The sequence below is a fragment of the Lagopus muta genome, chromosome Z (assembly GCF_023343835.1).
Source record: "Lagopus muta isolate bLagMut1 chromosome Z, bLagMut1 primary, whole genome shotgun sequence".
NCBI lineage: Eukaryota > Metazoa > Chordata > Aves > Galliformes > Phasianidae > Lagopus > Lagopus muta.
In genome coordinates, this window is record NC_064472.1 from 30,893,221 (window position 1) to 30,905,234 (window position 12,014).

Sequence of the window (12,014 nt, forward strand, 5' to 3'; positions counted from 1 at the left end):
CTAAGACCATCTAGTTCCAGCTCCTTCCCAGAAGCAGGGTTGCCAACCACTAAATCAAGTATTATATGTGGTTGCCCCAAGCTCCATCCAACCTGGCCTTGAATGCTTCCAGGGATGGAGCATTCACAACTTCTCTGGGCAGCCTGACCCATCATCTCACCACCCTCAGGGAATGATCTTTCCCTGACATCTAATCTAAATTTCTCCTCTTTTAGTTTAAAATGGTTTCCCCTTGTCCTATCACTACCTAAGTAAAAAATTTATTTCCCACCTGTTTATAATCCCGTCAAGTACTGAATGGCTGTGATGAGATCTCTCCAGAGCCTCCTCTTCGCCAATCTGAACAAGCCCAGCTCCTTCAACCTGTCTTCAAAAGTGAGGTACTCCAGCCCTCTGATAATCCTTGTCAGGGCCTTTTCCAAAAGCTCCACATCTTTCTTGTTTTCTGGGCTGAATGTATAGCTGAATGCAGAACTCCACACAGGGCCTCGGGGGAATAGAGTAAAGAGGAACAATAATTTTCCTCTCCCTGCTGACTACCCTTCTTTGACACAGCCCAAGATGCTTCTGGTCTTCCAGACTACAAGCACACGCTGTTGGCTCATGTTAAGCTTTTTACTGAGTTTTTCTCCCAGGCTGTCGACACATGTGGAACTGCCCTGACACAAATACAACACTTTTCACTTGGACTTGTGAACTTTTTTTATTCCCATCGGTTCACCTTCCGAGCTTTTCTTTGTTCCTCTGGATAGCATCTTATCAACTGCACCACTGAGCTTCGTGTCTCTACAAACTTACTGAGGATGTACTCAATCCTATCATTTATGTTAGTGATAAAGAGTACTGATCTCATGGTCGTTCCTTGGAGGACACCTTTTGTCATTGGCCTTCATCTGGACATAGAGCCATTGACTACAACCCTCTGACTGCAGACCTCCAACCAATTTTTTATGCATTAAATACTGCATCATTTAAACCCTTCTCTCTCCAATTTAGAGACAAGGTTGTGATATGGGACGAAGTTTTTACAGAAGTCCAAGTAGACAGTGTCAATGTCTCTTGATTTGTCTACCTATGCCAATACCCCATCATAGTTCTGCAGATGAAATAAGTATTGTGTATAATTACATTAAAAAGAGGTTGAATAATGGCATAACACATGTATGATTGGTTACAGGTTAAGACCAGGTAGCTAACACCTAGTTATGAAAAACAGAAAATTCCTGAAAATTGTGCAATAGGAAGGTTATGTAGCAGGGTAGCTGTGCAAGATGTGAAGAGCTCAAACAAAATTTCAATTTTCTCAAGTGGCTACAGACAAAATTCAGGAATTTTGACTCAGATTTTCAAAGCTGCTCACAGGACTTATTTAATTCCTATCAACATTCTAAAGCAATTGAACAGATTTAACAGATAACTTCAGCATTTCTACATTATCATATCTATAATTTTCTGCAACAGATGGAGAGAATACATTAACTGAAGTGTTTGAGGAAGTACAGAAAATACAAGTGTTGACTTTTTTGAATTCCGACTTTGTCTTGCACATGTTCAACATGTGTGATTAAGTACTGGTAGAAATGGAACACCAGTAATCAAGATCAATGATATTTTAATCACTTATAAAGTGCTTGTTGAGGACAAGACAGCAGCAGTAAGTTGTGAAGATTCTTTGATGCTTGTGATAAGAAGAACAAAGTGTGTATTTACACATATTTAGATGATAGCAAGTGATATTTGGAATAAGCTTTTTTTTGTTTTGTTTTGCTTTTTGTTTTTTTTCTTTTTCCTCTTTGGTAATCTTTCCAAGACTTTCATCCAAAATACCAAAATCTTTTTCATATATGAAACCGTAGACACCGCTAAAAAAAAAAAAATAAAAAAATAAAAGAAAAGAAAAAGAAAAAGAAAAAAAAGAAAAAAGAAAAAATGTCTTGCAAATAATTGAATATTTAAGCAAAAACAAGCACAAAAACAAAGAAATAATCTTCACAATGTCTTTCAGGTGCAAAAATCAGTCTTGTGAATAAAGTGAATAATATTCCATTTATGCAAAGGTAAAACTAAAGAGAACAAAGAAAGAGAGGCTCAAATCCATATATGCAAAAAAGAAGTGCATGAGTTTTCAAGATAAGTGTATTCTAATGCAAGACCACACTTAGGTTTACAGTATTGTTTTCACCATAATAGACACACACAGAAAATACAGTTACAATTAATGTGCCTTTTTATTCCAGGCACATATAGAAAAACAAGACTAATGCTGAATCCTCTTTTGTAGACACACGCTATCTCACACTTTGCTTGCTTATATTCTGGTTGTTCTGGTTGAAACTGAAAAAATAAGATCTCTGTGAAGAGAAATCTATCTGATGGTGATTTCTGATTTACCACAGTTCTTTTCAATATATTAGATTATTGAAGGCTGTGTAGCCCTTCAGAGTAGATGTTCTCACTAGATGATAGTGATTTATACAGACATTTTATATGATGAGATATTTGGACATAATTATTTGCTCTAATTCATTTAAGGTCCGACAGAAAGTCATGAAAATAAACTGACTGCAAGAGCTTTAGAATATAAGATCCCATTTAGTAAAAAACAAACAAACAAACAAAAAAAACCCCCAAACAATAGGAGCTGAAGAAATCAGTTTCATAGCAAAGTAAGTAATGGTCAGAAAAAAAAAATCATCTCTTGTCCTGTATTCATATTTTGCACAGCATTAAATGAATAAACAACAGTCTATGCCATTCATACCATACTTTCTGTAATTTTTTGTCTAGCTGAAGTCCAGAAATTCAAACATTTGTGTGATACAGTCTTTTCTTAGATTTATCTTTAATAAAACATGGCAATGATTTTATACAAGACATGATTTTCCATAAAATGTTTGTATATTTCTGATCTTGATCAACTCATATCTTTTCTGAAAGAAAAGAAGGTTCTTGAATTCTGCAGGCAGTATAAGAATCATAGAATCACAGAATGGTTTGTGTTGGATGCGACCTCAAGGATAATCATGTTCAAACTGCTTTGCCACAGGAAACATTGCCAGCTGCTAGATCCAAGTCCTAGATCAGATTGTCCAGAGCCCCATTCAGCCTTGCCTTAAATGCCTCCAGGGGATGGAGCTTCCTCAATCTCTGTTGGCAACCTTTTCCAGCATCTCACCAATCTCTCAGTAAAAGACTCCCCCCTGATATCCAATCTAAATCTCACTTTCTTGAGCTTAAAACCATTCTCCCTTATCCTATCACCATCCACCAGTGTAAAAAGTTGATTTCCTTCATGTTCATTAACTCCTTTTGTAAGCCACAGTGAAGTCTCCACACAGCTTTCTCCTCCCAGAATAAACCCAGCTCCTTCACTTATGTTCACAGGAGAGGGGCTCCAGCCTTTGGATCTTATTTGTTGTCCTCCTCCAGAGACTTTCTCCAAAAACTTCATGACTTTCCTGTGTTGGAGACCCCAGACTTGCATGTAGTACTCCAGCAGGGGCCTCATGAGGGCAGAATAGAGAGGGACAATCATCTCATTTGCACTGCTGGCCATTCCTCTCCCGATGGAACCCAGATACCCTTGATCCTCTGGGCTTCAAGAGCACACTGCCTGCTCATGTCAAGTTTTTAATCAACCATGACCACTAAGTCTTCCTCAGCAAGGCTATTCTCAGGGAATATCTGGGATTATCTCAACCCAAGTGCAAAACCATGCTCTTTGCTTTGTTGAACCTCATTAGGTTCACAAGGGCTCATCCTTTGAGTTTATCAAAGTCTCTCTGGATGGAATTCCTTCCTTCTGTTATATCAATTGTACTGCTCAGCTTGGTGTCCACCAAACTTGCTGACTGTGTATTCATTCCTATTATCTATGTCACTGATAAAGATACTGAAGAGTACCAGGCCCTAGACAGAGTCTGGGGGACAGTGCTTGTTACCAGCCTCTACCTGGACATAGAGCCGTTGACCACAATTCTCTGGCTGTGACCAAGCAACCAATTCCTTATCTACCAAATAGTCCACCCATCTAATCTTTATCTTTCCAATTAAGACACAAGAATGTCATTAGGATCATGTGATAGATAACATCACTTGTCATCCCTTTGTGCATCAATGTCATCACACCATCATAGAAGGCCACCAAATTGTTGAAGCCATGCTGGCTGTCTTGGATCTCCCACTCATCCCTCATATGCTTTAACATTTCTTCCAGGAAGATCTGTTCCATGATCTTCCCAGGCACAGAGGGGAGGCTCATTGGCCAGCAGTTCTTTGAGCTCTCCTTCCGCTTTTTCTTGTAAATGGGAGTGATTTTTCCTTTTCTATAGTCTGAGACCTTTCCTGACAGCTACAGTTTTTCAAATATGATAGAGAGTGGCTTGGCAAGCACTTCCCTTAGGGCTCTGAGGTGCATGACATCCAGCACCATGGCCTTGTGTACATTCAGTCTTTTGAGTCAGTGCAATGGTTCTATGATATATTATTACGGGTTCTCCACATCACAACATCACGTAATGCACTAAGAGTTAAAGAGTTAATGCTCCAGTTCCATGGACTGCTGATATTTCTGGGTACGTGGTTCTGAGAAAAGAAGAGGAACTATATGCCCCAGGGAAATTTGCATTTCCATTTTCAGTTCAGAGGGAAAGATAGAACTGTTCACAGATCACAAAATGTCCTCTCTTTTTCCCTTTCTGCTTATCTTGGCAGCATGTGTGTTTCCTAGATGTCTCGCTTTCAGCATCAGAGTAAGGCCTTTGATTTTTGGACACTATCTCTCATTTTATTTGATTTAGTAGCCTTGATTCTAATTATATTGTATTATATTGTGTTCTCTTACATTTCTCTACCTTATTTAGTAAATTAGTTTACCTCCTCAGATTGCTGCTGCTGTTTTATTTTTAGGCCCATCTCCCTACCTTTTCCCCTTTTTACCCTTTCCTCTTTTCTGTTGGTCAGTCCACTCCATTAGTCACAGAACCATGCTGAACCAGCACGAACCAGCCTGTAAGCTGTTGACAGCCAGGCTTGGACTTGCTCTACTCTTACAGTGAGGATGAATTTTCTCCCCCAGTTTCTATCTACAGGTTCAGGTTAAGGGCAGTGAGGATCTGGAAATTGAGCATCCTGGCTACCAGTGAAGTCTGAGGCAAAGAACTCATTTAGTACCTCATCCTTCTCCTTATCTGTTGTAGCCAGTTGTTCTTTCCCATTTAGCAGAGGTGGTATGCTTTCTTTGGCCTATCTTTACAGGCCTTTATGTACCTTTATGTACCTTTATGTAGAACTCCTTCTTGCTGTTTTTAACTTTCCTTGCCAAGTTTAGTTTTATCTGTGCCTTGGCATTCCTAATCCCATCTGTGGAAGTTCGGACAGCATCGTTGTATTCTTTCCAGGTGACGCATCCTTGCTGCCACTGTATGTACTTGCCTTTCTTTTCCTATTTGGCCAGCAGGTCCTTGCCAAGCCATTCTAGTTTTCAGCCTCCTCTGTCTGCTTTCTTACTCTGAGAGATAGTTTGCTCTTTTGCTCTCAGAAAGGCACTCTTAACAAGTAGCTAGCTTTGTTCCACTCCCTTGCCTCTAAGTTCTTGGCTAAATTCTTGGTTTCCCGGCATCTAAATTCTTGGTGTCCTGGTTAACCTGAAATGTCCTGGCGGACTGGAGACTAGCAAATGCGATGCCCAAAAAAGAGCCAAAAAAGTTATCCTGGTAGCTACAGACATATCAGTCTCACCATGGTGCCAGGGAAGGTTACAGAATGCAAAATATTGGGTGCTCTCATTGACCAATTAAAGTATAACCAGGGGATCAGGTCCAGTCAGTATGGGTTTACAAATGGTAATGGAATGTCCTGTTTGACAAACCTGATTTCATTCTATGACAAGGTGACCCGCTGTCTCGCTACAATTTATCGGAGGGAGAGGAGGTTCTTTTAGTATCTGTATACCCGGCATGAGATTAAGAAACAACGGTTCAAATGTTGGTCCAACCAGTTTATTATAAATTTTAATTAGAGAGATGGGGAAGAGGAGGACAGACACTATCATGAATTAGGGTAATGGGGAAGGGAAGGAGAGCGATAGAAAAGATAGGAAAGAAGAATCAAGGAGTCTTGATAGGAAGCAAGTGGGAGATAGTCACCACCATGGGTCCAGCGTGGTTCATAAATCAGTCATTGATCTTCAGTAGTGGTGGGTTGTCGGGCACTGTTGCTCCATTGTCAACAATGACGCGATGACGGCCATGGCATTGATGGCCCTTTTTCAGTGGTTCCAAAGTGGTTGAGTCAGCTGTCTTTGGAGTGACAGCTTCTGGCTCTGGGATCTCAGCAGAAACTCCTTCATTCCTATCACCCAGGCCTTGCCAGAAGATAAGAGGGACCAGGGATGCTGATCTGCATCCTGTTTTTCATAGGACACAATGGTATCATTCCCCAGTTTTCCCATACCAAGCTGGAGCTATTTAATCACAAACCAAATCTTCCACCAGTAAACACTCCTGAGCACTCTCTTCTGAAGGCAAAGAACTCCAAATAAATGCTTTCAAATGTAAAGTTGTCCACACAGCGATGTTGATTGCCACATGGCAACATCCATCACTTATCTCCTAGACAAGTCAATCTTATCAAAAGAAATACCTCAGGAAGCAAGCTTTGAGCCAAAAAACAAAGGATTCTCACATCCACTTAGTGGATGAAGGTAAGGCTGTCAATCTGGTCTACCTGGACTTCACTTCACTAAGGCCTTTGACTCTGTCCCTCACAGCATTCTCATGGAGAAACTGGCTGCCCATGGTCTGGTTAGGTGTACACTCCACTGGGTGAAACACTGGCTGGATGGCCAGGCTCAAAAAGTTGTAGTCAATAGAGTTAAATCCAGTCACAAGTGGTGTCTCCCAGGGCTCAGTACTGGGGCTGCTTCTATTTAATATCTTTATTAACGATCTTGATGTGGGGATTGAGTACACCCTTAGTAAGTTTGCAGACAACACCAATTTGGGAAGAATGCTGATCTGCCTGAGGGGAGAAGAGTACTACAGAGGGACCTGAATAGACTGGATTGATTGGCCAAGGTTAACTGTATGAGTTTCAATAGGGCTAAGTGTTGGGGTCCTGCATTTTGGACACAACAATCCCAGGCAACCCTACGAGCTTGGGGAAGAATAACTAGAAAGCTGCCTGATGGAAAGGTTCCTTGGTATACTGATGGACAGTCAGCTGAATATGAGCCAACAATGTGCCCAGGTGGCCAAGAAGGCCAGTGGCATCCTGGCTTGTGTCAGGAATGGTGTGGTGAGCAGGACTGGGGAAGTAATCCTGCCCCTGTACTTGGCACTGGTGACACCTCACCTCAAGTACTGTGTCCAGTTTTGGGCACCTCAGTACAGAAAGGACATTGAGGTGCTGGAGCAGATCCAAAGAAGGTCAAGAAGGCTGGTGAAGGGCCTGGAGAATATGCCCTATGAGGTCACACTAAAGAAACTGGAGCTGTTTAGTCTGGGAACTTGAACCAGAAAATTATCATCAGTGAACATCAGGAATCAATTTCCCTCTCTGACTGCCGAATGCCTCTCTCAGCCTGGCGACCTCCTCTCTCAGTCTGATCACTTGCTCAAGAAGCTGATCCAGTTGGGCCCATGTGCACTCATGACATCCCTTGCGTGCTTTGGTCCTATAGATGGCCTCTAGATTCCAGAGGTCTCCAGAGTCAAAGGTCTGGGCAGCCTTCCCACTCCTTGTGAGATCTGTCTGGGTACATGTGTCAGACCAGAGAGGTTGTGGGCCTTTCCACTGCATTTCTGTGTCTGCCTGTCTGTCATGCCAGATAATAGCCATGGTGACACTGAGGACGTTACCATAGCATCCTGGGATGAGAAGAGCAGTGAGCAATGCTCATCCCCTAGCTGAAATACCCTGTGCAAACTGTCCACACAAACTGACACACACCTTTCTCATGTTTGCCTACTTGCCTACCCAGTTTCTTGTGCTCTTGGGTTATTCTCCTCACTGCTAGCCACTTTTTGATGTGCATGAATTGATACTGACACTGCTCCTCATCAAAAAGGCTGTTAGTGGCATTTTTTCCAGGCTTGAATCCCCTGCCGATGTTTCTGGTTCTGCTCCTGATGGTGCTGCTGCCATGAGGTGGTGCCAAGCTACTTCTCTCTGACAGGGGCTACCCCTCAGGCTTCTGAGGCAATTCCTTGCTTCTGTGCAGAATGTGCTGAGCTTGAATTGCTACATTTATGAGTTTTGCATACTTCCTGTGTACTCTTGAATCCATTTTATTTATATTTTCAGCCTCTGAAAACTCCAACTACATTTTTGAACAGGAAAAATATAGCATAACTCAAGCAGTTGTTTCATATTACATTCAGCCAATATTGGTGTCATTATACAGTGCTTAGATAGTCAGCTCTGACATTCTTTGTAGTAGTTGATGTGAAGTATGAGGAGACATGCAGGTTTTGAAACTGGAGATGGTTATGTACTAGTGTCTAACTGGAATAACTTAATGTCATCATCTATTGAAAGAAAGTTGTATTGATTTCTTTTGTGTTGACTTCTTTAACAATCTCCTAAGACACTGAATTCATGCCATATAATACTTCCTACATTCCAGGGAACTGCACTGCACAACATTACATAGAAATTGGATGCTTAAGACTTATTATTCTAGTGTTTGTACAAAAAAAAAGAAAAAAGAAAAAAAAAAAGAAAAAAAAAAAAGAATATGAAACTGAAGGGAAAGTGATAAAATGTGTCACAAAGAAACTGCTATTTAAATTACTAATTGACTAATGTTTGCAAATTAACAACTTCAGTATCTCTATATATCCAGGTAAGGAATTATAAAGTGATTTTACAGTCATTTTTAATTCAACTTCAGTTAAATTATTGTTCTTCTCTACTGTATCTTATATGAAGGAATATTTATGACTTTAAATTTAGCATTCATTTTGGATAAAACTGAAATTCCATTAATCACTTTTACTGGCTCTTTTAAAATCTGCCTTAGGTTTAAAAGCTTTAGGACAAAGAACAGAAAGGGTGCCTTCCCTTTATAATTATAATGTAGATTATCTACTTAATACTCCATATTTATTAAACTATACTTATGGAATACTGAATGTTATCAGCTACTTTGGTGAAAGTACTTTGCTTAACTGCTGTTAATAAATTAATCCTCTGCTATTCTTTAGTAGAGCTATAGATCAGGTACTTACAGGAGAGGTATTTAGAATACAATTTTTTCAAATGATCAATACTTCTATTGTTTTGTACTGTGTATGGAACAATTAGAAGGATTCTTATTATAAGGAAAATAATCATAATGTATACTGAGCATTGAATAAGAAGGGTTATGCAATCATTGTAAAGATTTAATAGGAATGAGCAGGGTAATTTATTTGAGTAATTATAACTTTCACTACTTTGACATCAAGTCAGTGTTTTGTTGTTAACTTCGGAATCTAAAAGGAACAATAAAAAATACTTTATGTATAAAACATGTAAATATTTACAAACATAAAACAAATAATGTATAAATAAGCAATAGCACTGACAAAACAAAACAAAAAAGAAAACATGTATTTATATATTTTATTCCTGGCTGTTATCAACCACTACAAATTAAGTGTTTAAAACATTGAAGTACAAAAGCATAACAATGGAGATTCAGTTAACATAAACAGCACAGGAATGCAACGTAGTATTAATGTTCAGAAAGATAATTAAGAATTGTCTCTCTCACTGGGATGACTGGCTGCTATCTTAGAATCACATTTCTACATCAAGTTTAAGAAATTTGTTTCAATTTGTTTGACAGAAACAGGCCTATGTCTTCAAAAATTGATTGATGCAGTGGTGAAACAAATATTGAGGAACCATGAAGCAGATCTCACTCCTCTGTATAGTTCACTGAAAGTAACAATAGTCTTGTCAAAGTTCAAATCATACCACATTGCAAATAGGTAAAACATAGGTGTCTCCATCAGTGCCCTTAGGTAGTTATATATGAATGCAATTCCACAACACGTAAGTGTGAGATGGATTATTGGCCAGTAGGTTGTGACTAACACCATTGCTTTTAATCCTTTACCCAGCACCCCCACGATAACGAGAGGGTTCATCACTGGTGCTTGCTAAAAAGGGTTAATGAATTGAAGCTAACAAGAGGAGGGAAAACAAAAAAAAGAAAAAAAGGCACTACTCAGACTAAGTAGTGCTCAAAGTTTACAAATATCCCAGAACACTGGCAGTACGCCTAATCTTTCAAGGTCAGGTTTTCCAGCACAGAAACATGAACTACTGATAATGCTCCCTAACGAAGCTCTCCAAGAGCAGAGAGAAAAAGAGATTCGTTCTAAAAGCTAAAAAGCAGTCTTGCCCCACGTTGGGCGCCAAAAATCTGTCACGGAGTTGACTAGATCAATCTATGTCCGTGACAGGGGCGACAGGCCTCTGCCCTCCCCCCCTCACCCCAGTCCCACAAAAATGGGAAGGAAGGAAGGAAGGGAGGAAAAAAGCAGCGGCAACAATCTATGGAGGAAAACTTATTTTACTATAATATCGGAATACAAAATAACACAATATATACAATTTAATTGAAATTGAGATTAATAAATCAGACAAGATGAGAGAGAGAGAGAGAGAGAGAGTTCCCGGGACCGATTCAAACCTGAAAAGCTTGGAACGGCTAGGAAAGCACCCTCCAGCACCCACTGCAAGGCAGCAAGAGAGTGCCAACCCCCACCCGGAAGGGCCAGATCCCGTGACTTCTGTAATGTACAGGGATAGGTACCTGGGATTGGGCAGTGACACTTTAATGCCCCATACACTACATGATGTTTTGATGTGGAATACTGAAACCATAAAAACATAGAACCATGACAAGTCTCCATGAAAAATAATATGTGCCAATGAACTCTGATAACAAACTGCACAGTAAGCCAGTTGGCATATCTTCTAAGAGGTACAGAAGCTGAAATCCTACGTGCTAATTTACTTGTAATGAACATTTCAGCCAGTGCACGTCAGAAAGAAACACAGCCAGCAGTGTCATTGCAAATTTTATGCAGTAGATTGTAGCCATTTTTTATGAATTACATTTTCAGTTTAATGTCTTTGTGAATGGAAGAAACATTCTCATGAAGAAATTCTCTCTAAAAGTTAACCTCAATCACAATGGACTAAAAAAGTCAGTAAAATTGGAACTCTTCATAGCAAAATCAGGAAGCTATTGTACACAGTGCAAATGAAGAACTGCTGAAAATTTTCCCAGTGCTTTTATTCATGATGATATACTTCCTATTGTCTCTGTCAGCTGCTAAAACAATTCAATCAAATCATAGATACGCCTTTTGTTGGCTTGATCTTCAGATAGATTCTGAAATACTTACTGAAAGGGTATTTATCATTTTCAGTAGAATTACACCTCTGAGTAAAGTCTATTTCACTAAAGAATCTCCTTCCAGCTGTAACTATAGCTGTAATTTACCTATCCAGGAACAAATCATAGACAACTACAGCACTCACTTCCCTCCTCCTTCAAATGTAGAGATACTTTATTTGCCATTGGCCCAAGACATATTGTCAGTCAAATTCTTCACCATGCCTACACTCATTCTTTTTCTAAATCTTTCTCCATGTCAGATATCCAGGTGTGTTGTTGTCAGAATTGTCAGGAGGTATCTAAAACAAAAAGATTGTGTTGCAGAAACAAATTTTTTGTATGCTAACACTACCTCATAGAGAAATGTAACATTTATATCTAAATCCTCCTTCCTACTGCCTTTCTTGTGGAGTAAACATTTATTAAATATAATTCTTACCCATAGTGTTAAAGCAGCTACAATTTCTGACGTCATTTAACAATGAGAAAAGAGATAAAAATTTAAAAATATGTATTTTTCTTAAATCAAGAAGTGTTTTTTTTTCTTTCTAATATAAGTTAAATTTAATGAAACACCACTTCAAAAAGGTAATTAATATAAAAAGCTGAGAGGTTA

General features: G+C 39.4%; 1 long non-coding RNA gene across 1 annotated transcript in view; it reads right to left on the reverse strand.

The window, feature by feature from the left end:
• LOC125686697 (uncharacterized) overlaps positions 1-10,734 on the reverse strand; it is a 32,298-nt gene extending 21,564 nt beyond the window's left edge. Inside the window, exon 1 of the long non-coding RNA XR_007373868.1 lies at positions 10,685-10,734. This is a non-coding gene — a long non-coding RNA (uncharacterized LOC125686697). The remainder of the gene's footprint in view (positions 1-10,684) is intronic.
• Between the last annotated feature and the right edge of the window lie 1,280 nt (positions 10,735-12,014).